This window comes from Stigmatopora argus, chromosome 13 (genome assembly GCF_051989625.1).
Source record: "Stigmatopora argus isolate UIUO_Sarg chromosome 13, RoL_Sarg_1.0, whole genome shotgun sequence".
Classification (NCBI taxonomy): Eukaryota; Metazoa; Chordata; class Actinopteri; order Syngnathiformes; family Syngnathidae; genus Stigmatopora; species Stigmatopora argus.
The window spans coordinates 4,781,562-4,801,101 of record NC_135399.1 but is presented as its reverse complement, the minus strand read 5'-3'; the positions used below and the strand labels follow the sequence as shown (position 1 = coordinate 4,801,101).

Genomic DNA, 19,540 nt, shown 5'->3' with positions numbered 1-19,540 from the left:
GTCCTTTTTATATGACATAGATATTACAAGGAGGCCTTGGTTTACGACTGAGATCCAATTAAGACAGCCATACGTCTTGCTTTATGCCGGCACTAGTTTGTCCTCCTTTTTGGAGTTACACCCAAACGCGACACACTCCCATGTGTTTAGAAGTGCTTGCTGCATTAAAGCCACTTAGTGGTGTTTGTGTTAGCATGCCAGTAGTTAGCCATACATTATAATACATTAGATTCAGAAGTAGTTTTTTTTATGCTGGGCCCTTGTCTTTTGTAAGTATTGTGAATTCCATACGATCATTTTATGTACCAAATAAAATTCTAGGGGCCCTAGTGGTTAGCGCGTCGGCCTCACAGTTCTGCGGTCGGGCGTTCGATCCCAGGTGGATCCTCACTCTGGAGTTTGTATGTTCTCACCAGGCTTGTGTGAGTTTTTTTCCCAGGTATTTCGGTTTCCTCCCACATACCAAAAGCATGCTTGGTGGGCTTGTTGAACACTAAATTGCCCCAAGTTATGTGTGCGTGCGTGGATGATTGTCTATCTCCTTGTGCCGCTGGCTAAATAAGGGCAAAAGACACATTTTAATATAAGACACTCTTCAATCCTAAATTGTCAGGCAATTGTCCATCCAGAAGAGCAGCAGTTCTACTGTGAGCCCCCTAAAAATGACCATGCTTCTCAATTTACCAGGAATTGTAAACAGGCACTGCTGGGATTTGAACCCAGGGTCTCCTGTTTACGAGACAGGCACTTTGACCAGCTAAGCAAGAGTGCCCATTATTGCTGATATTTGCACACTTTTTTCCATTTTCCTATAAAAAATCAAGCATCTGTTTACATAATTCAAAGGTCGCAAACAATTTGAACGAACCCACCAAGTTTGAAAATGAAATAAGTATTGCTATAAATGCATAAACTGACGTCAGCTATCAGCAAGGCGTAAATTCTAAAAGCACGCTGGTGTGAGACCCAGAGGGTCTCAGTTTGTCTTTTGAGTCTCCGTCTGTCTTTTGTGTCTCCGTCTGTCTTCCAAAAAAAACATGCGGCGTTGTACGAGGTCTAAAACAAACAATGCTAATAGTAACCAATTTGTCCTACTGATGAATGTGATTCATTCCTTCATTTTCTGAAGCACTTATCCTCACAAGGGTGGCGAGGGTGCTGGAGCCTATCCCAGCCAACTTCAAGCACGAGGCAGGGGACAACCTGACTTGGTGGCCAGCCAATCGCAGGGCACTAGTAGATGGACAACCATTAATGCTGACACTCATAACTATCGGTAATTTTGACTGTTCAGTCAGCCTTTCCTGTTTATCTTTGGAATGTGGGAGGAAAATGGATTACCAAGAGAAAACCCATGCAGGGCCAGTGAGAACATGAAATTTGCAAGGCGAAACACAATGGTATTCTTCAAATAGACACATACGTCCCTGAGTGGGATTGAACCACCAGCCTCTCGGTCAACAGCCAAGCACGCTGACCAATTGCGCCACAGAAACACTGATCGCTCAGGCATGTGCTCATTAAAAAATAAAATAAAACAAGAAACAGAAAGGAACATGACTTCAGATTTAAATTCCTGTAAGTTGTTCAATGTTATGGTGAAAAGTCGGATACTGTAATAGATTAAAAAATTGCTTTGTGTTTAACTTTTTTGGTGATTTGAAATGCAAGGTGGGAAGAACCATTACATTGGCTTGCAGACACTTTTTTTCTCATCCAATCTGTTATCCTACAATAATCAGCTGCTTATTCCAGCAGAAACCTCATTGGTCAAATTGTCCGTGCTGTTTCATTTGAGAAGAAAACCGGCATCCACCTGGCCCTTTCTGGAATCAGTTTGACACCTATTGTCAGGTCCACGCTGAACATTCAACAAGGTCGAACACAAGTAAGCACACCAAGACAGATGGAGTGAGATTTTGACGCTTCTCCAGAAGGAGAGCACGGAGAGAAACAGACACAGTTCCTCTGCGTAAGACTCCGGTCAATCTCCAACTGTTGCCCCCCGCCAATCTCCGACTCCTTCTTCCGCATCAACGGGTTTTATTAGAACAAGATTGTGTGACATACAAAGTCTTTAAGACAATGATGCAGGGCTATGACAAGGATGCATTTATAACTTGTACTGAATCATTCTTTTTGTTACACTAGAAGCATGGCAGTAAACATGTTAATACATTTCACACTTATGATCTAAATTTTAAGGTGTTCTGAAAAATCTGGGATCATATTCAGAGGCACTGCTGGGATTTGAACCCAGGATCTTCTGTTTACAAGACAGGCGCATTGACCAGCTAAGCCACAGTGCCCATTATTACATTAATTTGCTCACTATCTTCCTTTTTCCTATAAAAATCAAGACTTTCACGGACACCACGTCTCATTTATCGTCTCCAGCCTCAGACCATGCCCTGTAAGGTTTAAGCAGGTAAAATGATCAAACACAACATGTGTTGAATTAAATTGACAGTACATTTAGGTATTATCAACAAAGTAAGTCTAGCAGTTGGAAATAACCATTTTAATTGCCATTTTACAAGTTTCAGCATCACACAAAAATTCTAATTGAATTCCATTCACAAAAAATGTGATCTCTGGTTTAACCAAATCAAATGCACGTGTTTCCATTAAATTTAGCTCAACATCCTCATGTTCAAAATCCTCATTCAAATCATTTTGAGCAGGCATGCCTTGTTTTTAGAACAAAACAGCCCATCGCCTCGCTCTTATCAACCAGCCGATGACCGCTATTTTTTACAAAACAGCACGTTTTGCCTTTCCCCGCCTCGCCATCAAAAACAATAATTAGTATCTGTGGAACAAGCCGTGTCGCTTCGCATGACAACGCACTCGTAAACGGAACAAACAAATTTAAATTAACTTGGATTAATATATCCAGACACTCAAACATATGTTTACTGTAACTTTACACAAAACTGAATTCTAATTTTGTTGTAATCTTTTCTTACCTTTGTTTTTCGGGTTGGCGGTTTGCCACGCCTCCGCCCTCACGTCCGCTATCGATGGACTGTTTGCTGTTGTATTGCCTTCAAAATATTCCCAAAATGATGCACACAAATGTCCTCACAATAGGATAACGCACGACCACTTGCCAACGAGAAATAGTCTTTAAGGAACGATCGCAGGACCTTTCCTAAGAAAGAATAACAGGAAATGACATAGCTGAGCTTCCCACGTAGTGATTGTGGGTAATGAAGTTTTATTCTGAGAAAGGTTGCCATTGACTATGGGTAATGTGTGCAGGAGTATACTTCATTACCCAGAAAGCCCTCTTTTTGCATGCGCGTTGTGCGTTTCCTGGTCGTATGAGAAACTCGTCTGAATTAATTAGTTCCGTGCTCGTAAATATTGTTATACACGAAAGATATGCAAAAAAGACCTGGCTTGGTCGCATCACGAAATTTTGACCGCATAAGGGGCGAATTATTAGATCGAAATGTCCCCCGTAAAATGAGCATTTTGTATGACGAGGTACCACTGTATACTACTTCTATGCATTAGTACGTACATTATCCCGTAGTATCAATATCTTATGCATATTAAGGTAGCAAAACCATATTTATTTTATCTATAAGTTTAGATGTCTAATCCTAAAAGCGGTCTGATTTTCAACAAATTTCCAATCTTTACACGGCAGACGCATCTTTGGATCGTCGTCTCTAGCCGATTTATTATTTGAGCCACCCATTTTGGAGTGGATTCGTGTGCAATCTCGTAGTAACTTTTTTTCTCTCCTCCTGTTTCTCTTTAGGCTTTAACAACTACGCACACAACCAAAACAACATCGACCACCACGTTTTATAGACCACACTCGTGTCTACCTGCTAGTGACTAGTATTCACAGGGTTTTAAAAAATCGCCATCCCCAGGACGCGAGCCTTATTTCTCAAAAAAAGGCCATCGCGTGAATGCCCTTCGCGCACTTGGAACCCAGCAACAATATGCAGACATTTCACGCGGACTCACCAGAGATGCGGTCAGATGTCTCTCCAGATTAGTTGTCAACCGTCGAGAATCCAGGGCGCTCCTTCGAGTAATCCAGCCCGCAAAGGGTTTTTAGACACGCCATGGCGACGGTCTTTTTCCCAGATATCGAACGGAAGCGTCCCGGATTCTGCTTCGGTATCTTGACCACAGGCTCGAAGGACCAAATGTTGGAATAATGATTACTACCATTTAATCATTATTAGTAATATTTAATTAAAATTAGAAGACATCGTTCAACATAACTGATTACAACTTCAGCGCCTTCGTTCCTGAGCATTCTGACATGCAGTCTCCTCTTCTCTGTATTTAGTCGCACATAACTGAAAACGTTTAATGTAATCTGATTCAAAACAATTGCATAAGGTATCCGAATAACACCCTTGAGGCCGGCGTCCCAGTCAAAACAATTTATGAGTCCTTCGTAGATCATTGCGAACTTGCATCTGGGTGTCTGGGTTGCGAGGTCTATCTCCCAGTAAACAGTCCTTGGAGGGTGAGGTGTTATGTCAACAAGCTGGAGCCAGCAGAATGACCTCGAGTTTGACCCAGTCTCAAATTAAAGACACTCTTATACAAAAGTAATTAAAATGCATACATCTATAATATCCAGAATAACCCCAACAAAGACATATACAAATATAAAAAGTCACATCTTGGCAAGGTAAATTCTAAAATATTGCAGGAACGGTCAAATTTCCATGGTTAGTTACTACAAACCGGTGGTGGGCAAAAAAAATCAAGCACGTGCCTGCCTTTAGGAGTACATCTGTATGACATCTTTTGCTCGTTGCGCTCTCTTCTGGGCATCTCCATCCTCAGGCGCTTTACCAGCTTCTTGGACTAGAGCCATCGACTTTTTTAAGGTGGTCTCTCGGGCATTTGCAGCATCTGCAGCAGTTGGGAGAACTTCTCGTCGGGAATCTGTTTCAAATCAAACATGTTTTTCAACAACCACGTCGCCGGGTCTTCTGGAACTTCCATGCCGCTCGATCGTTAATATCGATAATAATATCATAACAGACTCATCCCCCCTGAGATGAGTCCGACCACAATTTGATGATGGAGTTAGAGTGGTGGGTGGTGTACAGTCATATGTGTACGGGGAGTATAGAAGAGGACTCAGTGCACAGCCTTGAGGGAAGCCAGTGCTCAGTGTAACTGAGGAAGAGAGGTGGGGACCAAGTCTAAGAGTTTGTGGACGATTGGTTAATAAGTTCTTAATCCAGCAGCAGATGGAAGAGGATAGTCCAAGGTGGGAGAGTTTGTCAGCCAGAATGTCCGGTATTACAGTGTTGAAGGCTGAGCTATAGTCAATGAAAAGCATATTCACATAGTTCCCATGGTGCTCCAGGTGGCTCAGTGCTGTGTGTAGAGCTAAGGCAATGGCGTCCTCAGTGGACCTGTTTGCTCTATAAGCAAACTGGTGAGGCTCAACTGAGGGAGGGAGTGTCTCCCTGATGTGGCGGGCGACCAACTTTTCAAAGCACTTCATCATCACAGGCGTAAGTGCAACAGGCCTATAATCATTCAAGCTGTCAACGGTTGGCTTTTTAGGGACAGGGATAATGGTGGCAGATTTCTGGCAGGATGTGATGATGGATTGTTGCGGGTAACAATTGAAAATGTTTGTGAAAACCCCAGTCAGCTGGTCAGCACAGGCTTTGAGCACCTTCCCATGTACTCCGTCAGGGCCAGTAGCCTTGCTGGTGTTCACAGTCCACAGTACCTGTCTCACTTCATGTTCCTGAAGCTTCAGTGTACTGCTGCAGGGTGGTGGATGTGTTGAGACTGAATCCGATTTGTCTGTCTCAAAGCGGGCAAAGATTATTAATTAACAGACACATTATTGTCAGTGTAGTCGGATACTGAAATAGATTAAAAAATGTGGGAGAAAGTCGAGGTCTAAGTGAGAATATTGTCTTTTTTTAAAACTTTTTTTAACTTTGATTTGAAATGCAAGGTGGGAAGAACCATTACATTTGCTCGCAGACACTTTTTTCTCATGCAATCTGTTGTTTTACAATAATCAGTTAATGTCTGGTTCTGCTTATTCCAGCAGAAACCTCATTGGTCAAATTGTCCGTGCTGTTTCAGTTGGGAGGAAAACATGCATCCACCTGGCCCTTTCTGAAATCAGTTTTACATCTGTGATCTAAATTTCAATGTTCTAAAAAACTGGGTAATTAATTGTGGGCACTGCTGGGATTTGAACCCAGGATCTCCTGTTTACAAGACAGGTGCTTTGACCAGCTAAGCCACAGTGCCCATTGGTACATAAAAGTGCACACTATCTTCCTAAAATAGTATTGTTATAAATGTATAAACTTGCATTAATGCCTAATTTTCATATCATCTCATTTTCTGAACCGCTTTATCATCATTAGGGTCGCGGGGGTGCCGGAGCCTATCCCAGCTGACTTGCAGGGCACTAGGAGACGGATAACCATTCACGCTGACACTCATAACAATGGGTAATTTTGAGTGCTCAGTCAGCCTTTCCTGTATGTCTTTGGAATGTGGGAAGAAAATGGATTACCAAGAGAAAACCCATGCAGGGCCAGTGAGAACATGAAATTTGCGAGGCAAAACACACAGTGGAATTCTTCAAAGAGACACATTCGTCCCTGGGTGGGCTTGAACCACCAACCTCTCGGTTAACAGCCGAGCGCGCTGACCAATTACGCCACAGAGACACTGAACTATCCAAGATGTGCTCATTTGAAAACGTATAAAACAAAAAACAAAAGGGAGCATGACTTCAGATTTAAATTCCCATAAACATTTGCTCACAGACACTTTTTTTCTCATCCAATCTGTTTGTCTTTCAACAATAATCAGTTGATGGCAGTCTAGTTCTGCCTTGTTTTTAACTTTTTTTGTGATTTGAAATGCAAGGTGGGAAGAACAATTACATTGGCTTGCGGACACTTTTTTTCTCATCCAATCTGTTATCTTACAATAATCAGCTGCTTATTCCAGCAGAAACTTCATTGGTCAAATTGTCCGTGATGTTTCAGTTGGGAAGAAAACCTGCATCCACCTGGCCCTTTCTGGAATCAATTTGACACCTATTGTCAGGTCCACGCTGAACATTCAACAAGGTCGAACACAAGTAAGCACACCAAGACAGAAGGAGTGAGATTTTGACGTTTCTGCAGAAGGGGAGCACGTAGAGAAACAGACAGAGAGTTACTCTGCGTAAGACTCCGGTCAATCTCCAACTGTTTCCCCCCGCCAATCTCCGACTCCTTCTTCTACATCAATGGGTTTTATTAGAACAAGATTGCGTGACATACAAAGTCTATATGACAATGATGCAGGGCTATGACAAGGATGCATTTATAACTCGTACTGAAACATTCTTTTTGTTACACAAGAAGCATGGTAGTAAACATGTTAATACAGTTCACACCCAGCTCGTTCCTTTTCCCTCGGTCTTATATCCCTCGGTCAATAATGTACCAATCCCCTGTCCCATCTTGAGTCTTCGTAAAATTTCGACAGCTTTTAAATGACTTTTATGCTGAATGTGACGCCTGAGATAGTCCAGCTTCCATTCAATCCACATTTTTCCATCTGAAAACTCACTTGCAACTTTGGCATCTCTGCATATTTTGTAGAGTAGACCTTTCTCACTTGAAAAAGAAAAAATATCACCCAATTTCACCGCTTTTTCTTCTATTGTCGCATGCTCCGACAACCATTCCATCTTAAAAGAAGTGCATTTCTTTTTTACTGTGGCTTGGCAAGTGGATTTGTCGCTGCCTGTTCGTTTCGCCATGATACGGGGTTTGTATTAGTGATACGGCGTTTGTATTAGTATCTATTAACCTGCTAGCTAACCTGCACGGCACATATGGGCAGGGTCCAGACGCACGCCCCGTCAAGGCCGTGATTGGCTTCGTACCGTAAGTGAACCGTATCGTATCATTGGCTGGACACTGTCACTCACTGAGTGAGAAACAAAAAAACCTAATATTATTGTGCGAATTAATTAGACTAAGTCTAATATTAGATATTAATTAATATGTTATGTTGGTGTTGTCTGTGCGCTGGATAGATTTTCTTGTGCGCAGAGAGCACGAGAGTACTGCGCAATTGCGCACGCGCGCAGCTTAGAGGGAACATTGGTTGGCTTTTTAGGGACAGGGATAATGGTGGCAGATTTCAGGCAGGATGGGATGATGGATTGTTGCAGGTAACAATTGAAAATCTTTGTGAAAACGCCAGTCAGCTGGTCAGCACAGGCTTTGAGCACCTTCCCGTGTACTTCGTCAGGGCCAGCAGCCTTGCTGGTCCACAGTACCTGTATCACTTCATGTTCCTGAAGCTTCAGTGTACTGCTGCAGGGTGGTGGATGTGTTGAGACTGAATCCGATTTGTCTGTCTCAAAGCGGGCAAAGAAACGGTTCAGTTCCTCTGCTAGTGAGGCATCTGCATTAACAGACACATTATTGTCAGTGTAGTCGGATACTGAAATAGATTAAAAATGTGGGAGAAAGTCGAGGTCTAAGTGAGAATATTGCCTTTTTTAAAAACTTTTTTAACTTTGATTTGAAATGCAAGGTGGGAAGAACCATTACATTTGCTCGCAGACACTTTTTTTCTCATGCAATCTGTTGTTTTACAATAATCAGTTAATGTCTGGTTCTGCTTATTCCAGCAGAAACCTCATTGGTCAAATTGTCCGTGCTGTTTCAGTTGGGGGGAAAACCTGCGTCCACCTGGCCCTTGCTGGAATCAGTTTTACATCTGTGATCTAAATTTCAAGGTGTTCTAAAAAAACTGGGTAATTAATTGTAGGCACTGCTGGGATTTGAACCCAGGATCTCCCATTTACAAGACAGGTGCTTTGACCAGCTAAGCCACAGTGCCCATTATTACATAAATCTGCACACTATCTTCCTTTTTACTATAAAAATCAAGACTATCTTTACATAATTCGAAGGTTGCAAACTCAAATGAACTCACCAAGTTTGAAAATAGTATTGTTATAAATGTATAAACTTGCATTAATGGCCACTTTTGCCTTCTGAAAAATAATATAAACTGAGGTCAGCTATCAGGAAGGCGTAATTTCTAAAAGCACGCTGGTGTGAGGCCCTGAGGGTCTCAGTCTGTCTTTTGTGTCTCAGTCTGTCTTTCCAAAAAAAAAAACATACGGCGTTGTCGTTACAAGGTCAAAAACAAACAATGTTAATAGTAACCAATTACTCCTACTGATAGACGTGATTCATTCGTTCATTTTCTGAAAATTTCCTTTCCTATAAAAATCAAGCATCTCTTTACATAATTTGAAGGTCGCAAACTCAATTTGAACGAACTCACCAAGTTTGAAAATGATATAAGTATTGTTATAAACATCCCAAAAGCATGCTTGGTAGGTTGGTTGAACACTCTAAATTGCCCCAAGGTATGAGTGTGAGCGGGGATGGTTGTCTATCTCCTTGTGTCCTGTGATTGGCTGGCTAAATAAAGTCGAAAGACACGTTTTAATATAAGACACATTTTATTCCTTAGGCATTGTCAGAAAACTGTCCATCCAGAAGAGGAACAGTTTTACTTCAAGTCCCTTCAGAATGACTGAGATTCTCAATTTACCAGGAAGTGGAATGGAGGCACTAATGGGAGTTGAACCTAGGGTTGCCTGTTTACAAGATAGATGCTTCAACCAGCAAAGCCACGGAGCCATTTTTACATATGTTTAATTCAATTCAATTTATTGGCGAAAGAAAAGCACAAAGGCTAAGGGCCATGTAAAGAAGATAAAGATAAAAGAGTGTGTACAAAACACGGTGTTGTCACTGGTTCACGGCCAACACGTCATTCAGAGCTTTCTTGAACTGAGCGACCGTCGGCTTCTCGACCACACTCTGCGGAAGCCGGTTCCAAGGTCCGGCGATGCGCACCGAAAAAGCAGCCTTCGACCGATTTAACCAGAACCTGCGAGGATACACCTTCCATGGATGACCCCTCAGACCTCGATCAGGTGCGGGCGTGAAGAAGAGATCACGGGGCATGTTGTAGTTACCGTGGAGGATGTTGTAGGCCAGTATCAGGTCCCCTCGCAAACGCCTAGCCTCAAGGGTCGGAAGATTGAGTCGCTGGCATCTTTCCTCGTAGGACTTTGTGCTGAGGCCGCGGACCATCCTCGTTGCAAGTCTCTGGACCCGCTCCAGATGCTGGATGTCCCTGGCGAGGTACGGTGATGCAGCTTGGACACCATACTCGAGAATGGGCCTCACCAGGGAAACATACAGCGGAAGGAAGATGTCTGCAGTGATGATGGCAAAGGACCGGAACATCAGGAACAGCACTCCGCGAGCTTTGTTGGCTGATTGGATGCATTGGGCAGTTGGTTTGAAAGTGGAATCGACAATGATGGCCAGATCTTTGCACCGTTGAGATCGTTCCAGTTCCAGACGTCCCGGTTCAAAATCGAGAGGTGCATCAGGAGGAGCCCCAATAGCCAAATGACACTACTTGACACTACCCCAATGACCAAATTTACACACTACCTTCCTTTTTCCTATAAAAATCAAGAATTTCTGTACATAATTCGAACGTTGCAAACTCAATTTGAACGAAGCCCCCGCTGTTTGAAAATGATGGGTATTGTTATGAATGTATAAACTTGCATTAATGCCTAATTTTCATATCATCTCATTTTCTGAACCGCTTTTTCATCACTAGGGTCGCGGGGGTGCCGGAGCCTATCCCAGCTGACTCGCAGGGCACTAGGAGACGGATAACCATTCACGCTGACACTCATAACTATGGGTAATTTTGAGTGCTCAATCAGTCTTTCCTGTATGTCTTTGGAATGTGGGAGGAAAATTGATTACCAAGAGAAAACCTATGCAGGGCCAGTGAGAGCGTGAAATTTGCGAGGCAAAACACAGTGGAATTCTTCAAAGAGATACATTCGTCCCTGGGTGGGCTTGAACCACCAGCCTCTCGGTTAACAGCCGAGCGCGCTGACCAATTGCGCCACAGAGACACTGGACTATGAGCCATGTGCTCATTTGAAAAAATATAAAACAAAAAACAAAAGTGAGCATGACTTCAGATTTAAATTCCCGTAAACATTTGCTCTCAGACACTTTTTTTCTCATCCAATCTGTTTGTCTTACAACAATAATCAGTTGATGGCAGTCTGGTTCTGCCTTGTTTTTAACTTTTTTTGTTATTTGAAATGCAAGGTGGGAAGAACCATTACATTGGCTCGCAGACACTTTTTTCCTCATCCAATCTGTTATCTTACAATAATCAGCTGCTTATTCCAGCAGAAACTTCATTGGTCAAATTGTCCGTGATGTTTCAGTTGGGAAGAAAACCTGCATCCAACTGGCCCTTTCTGGAATCAGTTTGACACCTATTGTCAGGTCCACGCTGAACATTCAACAAGGTCGAACACAAGTAAGCACACCAAGACAGATGTAGTGAGATTTTGATGCTTCTGCAGAAGGGGAGCACGGAGAGAAACAATCTCCGACTGTTTCCCCCCGCCAATCTCCGACTCCTTCTTCCGCATCAACAGGTTTTATTAGAACAAGATTGCGTGACATACAAAGTCTTTATGACAATGATGCAGGGCTATGACAAGGATGCATTTATAACTCGTACTGAAACCTTCTTTTTGTTACACAAGAAGCATGGCAGTAAACCTGTTTATACATTTCACACCTATGATCTAAATTTTAAGGTGTTCTGAAAAATCTAGGATTAGAGGTACTGCTGGGATTTGAACCCAGGATCTCCTGTTTACAAGACAGGCACTTTGACCAGCTAAGCCACAGTGCCCCTTATTACATACATTAGCACACTATCTTCCTTGTTTGTATAAAAATCAAGACTTTATTTACATAATTTGAAGGTTGCAAACTCAATTTGAATGAACCCACCAAGTTTGAAAATAATATAAGTATTGTTATAAATGTATAAACTTGCATTAATGCCCACTTTTGCCAAAAACAAACAATGCTAATAGTAACCAATTACTGCTACTGATGGATGTGATTCATTCATTCATTTTCTGAAGAACTTATCCTCACCAAGGGTTGCGGGGGTGCTGGAGCCTATCCCAGCCAACTTTAGGCACAAGGCAGGGGACAACCTGACTTGGTGGCCAGCCAATTGCAGGGCACTAGTAGATGGATAATCATTAACGCTGACACTCATAACTATTGGTAATTTTGAGTGTTCAGTCAGCCTGTATGTCTTTGGAATGTGGGAGGAAAATGGATTACCAAGAGAAAACCAATGCAGGGCTAGTGAGAACGGGAAATTTGCAAGGCAAAACACACAGTGGAATTCTTCAAAGAGACACAACCCTGGGTGGGCTTGAACCACCAGCCTCTCAGGCTGGGGTTCTGTTTACCCAGAAATAGTGTCATCAACATGTGTGTACTTTATTTACAAGGAGTGGTAGTATTGCAACACATTTAAAGATCATCCTCTCACATTTTCACATCTTGTTGTATTTCTGCAACATTTTGTCTTCCATTTTCTTGGTTTTCCCTGTAAAAACAAAGAATTGATTTCAATTTCAGTAATTTCCTTGTATGAGTAAAACTTGCTTTTAATTCCACGTCTGAAAACACCCAGAACCTTCCTGAACCAATATTTTTACACAAATTAGTCAATAATACATCTACCCACACATGGGACACAATTGCCGAGTAAAACTACCAACCAGAACCGACATGGACCGGTTCTAATACTACCACTATTTGTAACGAAAATACCCCTGCTTTGAATCCGCAGAACTCTTTCATCCGGTGGACAAATTTATTCATTGCAATTGGGTCAGGTAACGCTCTAAAGTGCACATTTATCGGGGAAATCAACCACCCTGGGCCCGGTTCTGATGTCTAAAAATCCCCAGTATTTGTATTTAATCATTAAATGCTGTTTTTGGCTGGATTTGACCGAATTTGAGAGCATTTTGAGCCGTTTGGCGAATGGACGTATATGGAAGTTTTTTGCCTTCATCGCGACATCATCGCAACATTTTACTGAGGAATTCACTTCCCTGGGCTCGGTTCTAGTGTCCAAAGAGCTCCAGTATTTATATTTAATCATTAAATGTTGTTTTCGGCTGGATTTGACCCGATTGCTGTCATTTCACGGCTCGCGACATTTTACCGAGGAATTCACTTCCCTGGGCTCGGTTCTAGTGTCCAAAGAGCTCCAGTATTTGTATTTAATCATTAAATGCTGTTTTCGTCTGGATTTGACCTGATTGCTGTCATTTTACGGCTCGGTTCTGCTACATCTGCCCGCCCAAGAATGCTTATTCCCGGGCTGCCATGCCCGCCCAAGAGTGCTTATTCCCGGGCTGCCATTGACGGTAAACTAATAAATTGAGAGTGATGAGCGGCAAAGGGAAATGAAGCATTGATTTTTACTATAATTTGGACAACGCCGGCGGCGGGCCGGATTAAAAATCCTAACGGGCCGTATATGGCCCGCGGGCCAAGGTTGAAAAACTTGTACACACGATCCGGGGGTGGGGCGAGCGCGCGAATCCCGTTTCGGCGAAACCTCCGTTCGGCCAAACGTTTATTCGGCCGAACGGCTGTTCGGCGAAACGTCCATTCGGCGACCTGTCCGTCTGTCAAACGTCCGTCGGCGAAACGTCTTTCGGCGAATCATCCGGTCACGAGATGGTCCAAGATGCATTCCTTTTAAGGGGAGTGAAAATACCAGTAAGAAATAAGAGATTACTACCAGTGCAATTCAAACCACATGATTCAATTTGGGGCAGTGATGTTCCTGACAATCATAAATTATGGTCCACCCCCCAAAAAATCATATTGTCACTACTTCCCCAGCTTGGAGTAGGTAAACGTATGCTCCGTATAGAGACATTGAATTATCAAATGGGACTGTTCATTAACCAAACAGTCAAGGCCCTACAAGGTATAGCAGATGAATTTAAAGCCATTAGAGAAATTGAGTTTCAAGACCGGATGGTCCTGGATTTGATAACAGCCAAGGATGGAGGTGTGTGTGATAGTTGGAGAACACTGTTGCACCTTCATCCCAGATGAAATCGATGACAAAGGTAACATAACTCATGCCATAGCTGAAATGAAAGCCCTAGCCAACACCATGGCCCAGGATCACTCAGCCGTAGGTGTATCACTGTGGTCGTGGTTAACACCTGGATCGTGGTTCTCTATTCTGATTACATTTGCAACCCCCATTCTTGCGGTTTTACTACTATTCTGTATTTTTTTTTTGTGTAATCCCTTGTATGAAAGCTATGATTCAAAACACTATCCAGCACACGCTGGTAGCTTACAGTGACATAAAGTATCACCGCATGGCAAACCATGCTGGAGATTCTTGCACTACTCCAAAATGTGACGAATCCCAGGATGTCGAATCCTCTGGGTAAATGTACTTGTCTTGACTTAAAAATTGTGTTCGCTCATTAAGAGGGACGTAGAGGAATTTTTTCTCAAGTACCGCTGAGTAAACTTGAGTTTTCGCCTCTGCCTTGACAAGTGACTTCGTTATTTTCCATACCCTGTGAATCAGTAACTGATGATGATATTTGTATTCTAAAACCTGAAAAGGAGGGATACAAATTGAAGTGTTTAAAGAAAATTATTTTCGTTACTTCAGGGGGGAAATGTGAAATATGAATAGTATTCTTATATTTAATCTTGCACACTTTTGCACTCTGATGTATTAAAAGTTACTAGAATAGAATTTTATTTACACCTATTGGTTAAAATGTGCACTACACCTTTTGGACACCACCCTCTTCATTTGTATCAACGCCTCCCATTTTTATGATTTGTTCTACCTCTATTAAAAACACAGTTGAAGCAGCTTTTCGGCGGGAAATAGCTTTGAGGAGCCACAGAGTAGTAGTCACATTCTGTGGCTAAAATATCATTATTTCTGTCTCAGTGTGTGCTCCTGTGTTCGAGTTTATTGAAGTGTTGGCAAGTAGCCCCAACAATGGTCAGGTGGAACGAATGAACAGGACATTACTACAGATGCTCAGTCACTGACTGAGACACAGAAATCGAATTGGAAGGAGTCTTTGAACAAGCTTGTGTATGCATACAACTGTACCCGTTGTGAAGTGACAAGTTATTCACCATTTTACCTACTGTTCGGGAGATCGCCGAGGCTTCCAGTGGACATGCTCTTTGGACTATGCAACAAGTCCGATACAAATGGCCAGCAGGACTATGCGGAGAAATGGAGATGGGGGATGGAGGAGGAGTACACCATTGCAACCGAGAGTGCACGGAAAGCTGCAGAACGAGGTAAAAAGCACTATGACACCAAAGTGGTGAGGCGAATGGAATCTCATCTACCAATCTATGAAGTCAGGCCAGAAAAAGGTAAAGGGCGTTCCAGAGTTCTGCACAGAAATCTACTGATGTCCTGTGACCAATTACCCGTTGAGGCAACACCAGAAGAAGGAAAAATTGACAAAAGTATGCAGAGAAATAAACAGCAGCCGGTATCTCATCTTCAAGGGACAGACAAAGACAGTGGTAACGAAGATGACTTTCACTACGAGCCCCTCCAGGTGCTAAGTGAGAGAGATGCCCAAAGGATGGAGTCTGAGCACAGGCCACTGCCAGCGCATCAGAGACTTGAAGTGAAGGGCCCTGCTTCCGGACCAGTACAAGCAGAAGTTGACTATCAGCTGGAGGACCTGCTTGGTGAGGGAACAAATCTGTCTGTTGAAGATCCTCGTGATGATCATTTATCAGAGACCTCTCCGCCAACCGCTGTGAATGAACCTGAGGCGTTGACTTATGAACAGCCAAGAAGGGAGAGACATCCACCACGACGAACGACCTATGATCAGCTTGGTGTCCCCCCCTGTTACAGTATCCAGCCACCACATCAGCTGCTACCTGCTTACCATGCACCAGGAGTGGTCCATTGTTTAGTACACCTGGAGCCATATTACACTCAACCACCCTTTATGTATGGACTCCAACAGACTTGAGCCTACAAGGGTGACATGTATTATGCTGGCATGGACTGTTACGGACTGTGATTACAGTTTCCATCCGGTAAACGTGTACCATATGAGTTGTGGATTGTATTTGAACTGTGGCCCTTGCCGTCTGGAGTTTTCATGAGTATCAGCTCACAGAAGAGGATGTGATGTGACAAGTTCACAAGACTGTTCAGGATAACAACCAAAAAGTGGAGAGATACTTGGAATGTACTGATGTCAAGACGACATTTGTTTTGTGGGGGAGAGTGTGACATGCTAAAGTGTTTAATTTATTAACGATGGCATGTTGGGAATGTGCAACTAGTTTGGATTGGATGTATATCGATATTCGATTATTGATGCCTTGATGCCCATACCACTAGTTTGGATTGGATGTATATCGGTATTCGATTATTGAGGCCTTGATCCGTGTACCTTGACCCCAGCACGGGAGATCTTCTTCATATCATTAAAGTTGGATTGAGGAAGCAACAACGAATCACTATTGTGATTATTTCTCCGTGTTTCAAGTGAAAATGCAGGGTGCAACATACACAATAATTAAGACACTGTCAATCACAAGTTATCGAAGAAGCGCATTTTAAAGAAATTATATCAGAAAACTAACAATTTCTCAAAGGTGTCTTAAACCCAAAAGGAGAAGTTTGTTTTTTCTTTTATTTAAATTATTCCCTTAACCCGGACCAACTATAGATGTCAATTATATTTCTTTATTTTCCCATTTTTAACGAATATTTGCAATTTTTCCCTCCAATTTTTTTCTTTTTGTGTTTTAGTTCAATAAGTATTTTGTGAAATGTAAAAATAACTATATAAAAATATTTTCAACAAATGATTAAAAGACATCTTCCCTGACTAAGAAAAAAAAGCTCAAATAAACATTGTTTTAGATCTATAAAAAAATCAATATTTAAGGCTTTTTATCCAGTTCTTTTAATCTGATTTAAATATAAATAAATATATATATATATATATATATATATATATATATATATATATATATATATATATATACAGTGGCGGTCCGTGCATTTTGGGGTAGCACCTTCTATCGGAATCAATCCAAACCTCAAAAACTATTTGATGGCTATAAAACCTCTACCGTAGCTACACATAAAAAATCATCAATAATAACCTCATACAATTGAAATATTATTTAGGAATATAGCCATATTTTACTCACCAAAAATCCTTTTTAACTGTACACAATATCCATCCTCCTTTCTTTCCTCCTTTTCTATCGGCAACGAAGCTAATGCTGAAAGTCGAGTCTGTCCTGTTGTGTTTCTGACATAGTCCGCCTTGAAAATGGCTTTAAATCGACACAACAATATATTTGCTTGTGCAGCGTGCTCCAAATACAGTTTGGTAGTTCTTTGTACTTAGCGCACTGAAACTGGCGCACACACCCTTTTCCCGGCTGTAACAGGCTTGCTAGCTTCGGAGTTGACCGCCCTTTCTTAATGATGTCAATTTTTTTCTGGAAAAGTCCGTCTGGAAAATAGCTTTGTGAGCAAATCTGCAACCATTTGTTTTCCTGTCGGCCATTGTGGGTGGAGTTTGCCATCTCTGGCTGCCTCACTATGGCTTTGGCCCGCCTACTCTCTATAGCTAGCCAATCTTAGCTGGTGAAAGCAATGACGTATCCCAGCCAGCAAAATGGCAATGCCTGCGAAAAAGCATTGTGGTGTTGCGAACTCGAAATCTGAATGGTTAAAAGCAGGGGTCACCAAACTACGGCCCGCGGGCCGGACACGGTCCGTCGGCACATTTGGACCGGCCCTCTGAACAATACCAGAGACGCTATCGGATTTTTTTTTTTTTTTTGGGGGGGATGCGGCCCGCTGGCACATTTGGACCGGCCCTTTGAACAATACCAGAGACGCTATCGGATTTTTTTTCCTATTTGGCCTTGAAGACTGGGACGTTTTAATCTTGTGTTTGGTTCATTGGACCCCTGCTGAGCCCACAAATCATCCCAGTGAAGCGGGGCTTCGCATTGCTTCTTTGGTGACACGCGCGGGGAGAGTGTTTCCCTTTGATGCATGCGGGCACGTCCACCGTTGCATGCACGAGCAGTGTTACCGAGACATCTGGACGATCGCAGGTGAGGGCGGAGCCCTGGGACCATCGCGGACTATTCAAGCATATTAAAACTGCAACCTGTTTGAGAACGGAATAATGGCGAAAAAGTTAGGTGAGAGAAAAATTGATTCAGAATGCAGGGTATTTAACCTGGAGTGGACAAACGATTATTTTTTTGTTCAATGCAAAGAAAAGGCTGGTTGTCTCATTTGTCAAGAGACGGTGGCGGTATTCAAAGAATACAATCTTTGCCGACACTATGAATCCCGTCACAAAGACAAGTACGATAGATTGCAAGGCCAAATACGAGCAGACAAACTCTCAAAGCGAAAAAGTGGACTACTATCTCAGCAGAACCAGGCATCCGTTCGGGCCAGCTTTTGGGTTGCTAAATTGATAGCAAGCAGCGGTAAGCCTTTCACTGACGGAGAGTTTGTTAAGAAATGTATGGATACTGTCGCGGAGGAGGTGTGTCCCGAGAAGAAAGATGCATTTAATGCTGTAAGTCTGTCGGTGAGTACAATGACCAGACGCGTTGAAGAAATCGGGAGTAATGTATATGCCCAGCTGCAGCAGAAGACGAAATAATTTGACTTTTTTTCATTAGCACTGGATGAAAGCACGGACGTGCAAGACACAGCGCAACTGCTCATTTTTATTCGTGGAGTTAATGCAAACTTTGAGATCTGCGAGGATCTGGCAGCCCTCCAAAGTCTCAAAGGGACTACAACGGGAGAGGATATTTTTGACAAAGTGTGCCAAACCATGGAGAAGTTGGACCTGGACTGGTCAAAGCTAGCTAGCATCACGACTGACTGGGCTCCTAGCATGGTGGTCGAAACTCGCGGTCTAATAATGGGACGCATGAACCGGGAGTTGGAAAAAAGGGGTCTCACCGCCCCGCTACGAGTCCACTGCCAAATTCACCACCAAGCACTGTGCTGCAAAATGTTGACGTGGGATTCCGTAATGACGGTTGTGGTGTCGTGCATAAACTTCAGAGCAAAGGGAGAAGATTGTGCATGGCACAACAGAAAGTTAATGTTCCATGGCTTTTTTTTCTATGAAGAACCCAGAGAGAGTTATTTAGTTATTATTTATTTCATAAATAGTGTTATTTATTTCCTGTTTTTTCTGTGAAGAACTCAGAGAGGGTTATTTAGTTATTATTCATTTCATTAATAGTGTTATTATATGTTTCCTGACTTTTTTTCTGTAAAGAACCTGGAAAGGGTTATTTGGTTGTGTGGCTTTCTGGAAAACAATAAAAAAAATTAAGCTCCCCTACGATCGTCACACTTTTTCTGTTACAAACTGACACCGGCCCCCCATCAGAGAAGGGAAAAGTTATGTGGCCCTCACAAGAAAAAGTTTGGGGACCCCTGGTTAAAAGCAACAGTCTTGTTTAATGCAGCAGAGCCCGCAGAACTGATTGTGAAAGCT

At 42.5% G+C, this 19,540-nt stretch overlaps 8 non-coding genes across 8 annotated transcripts; all 8 read right to left on the bottom strand.

Moving 5' to 3' along the window:
- Positions 1 to 698: 698 nt before the first annotated feature.
- On the bottom strand, positions 699 to 772 carry trnat-cgu (transfer RNA threonine (anticodon CGU)). The gene has a single exon. It is a non-coding gene; the product is annotated as a tRNA-Thr (tRNA).
- A 650-nt stretch (positions 773 to 1,422) lies between these two features.
- On the bottom strand, positions 1,423 to 1,496 carry trnan-guu (transfer RNA asparagine (anticodon GUU)). The gene has a single exon. It is a non-coding gene; the product is annotated as a tRNA-Asn (tRNA).
- Positions 1,497 to 2,235: 739 nt separating this feature from the next.
- On the bottom strand, positions 2,236 to 2,309 carry trnat-ugu (transfer RNA threonine (anticodon UGU)). The gene has a single exon. It is a non-coding gene; the product is annotated as a tRNA-Thr (tRNA).
- A 3,890-nt stretch (positions 2,310 to 6,199) lies between these two features.
- On the bottom strand, positions 6,200 to 6,273 carry trnat-ugu (transfer RNA threonine (anticodon UGU)). The gene has a single exon. It is a non-coding gene; the product is annotated as a tRNA-Thr (tRNA).
- Positions 6,274 to 6,627: 354 nt separating this feature from the next.
- Positions 6,628 to 6,701, bottom strand: trnan-guu (transfer RNA asparagine (anticodon GUU)). Its single transcript has one exon. It is a non-coding gene; the product is annotated as a tRNA-Asn (tRNA).
- Positions 6,702 to 8,809: 2,108 nt separating this feature from the next.
- Positions 8,810 to 8,883, bottom strand: trnat-ugu (transfer RNA threonine (anticodon UGU)). Its single transcript has one exon. It is a non-coding gene; the product is annotated as a tRNA-Thr (tRNA).
- Positions 8,884 to 10,934: 2,051 nt separating this feature from the next.
- Positions 10,935 to 11,008, bottom strand: trnan-guu (transfer RNA asparagine (anticodon GUU)). Its single transcript has one exon. It is a non-coding gene; the product is annotated as a tRNA-Asn (tRNA).
- Positions 11,009 to 11,737: 729 nt separating this feature from the next.
- On the bottom strand, positions 11,738 to 11,811 carry trnat-ugu (transfer RNA threonine (anticodon UGU)). Its single transcript has one exon. It is a non-coding gene; the product is annotated as a tRNA-Thr (tRNA).
- Between the last annotated feature and the right edge of the window lie 7,729 nt (positions 11,812 to 19,540).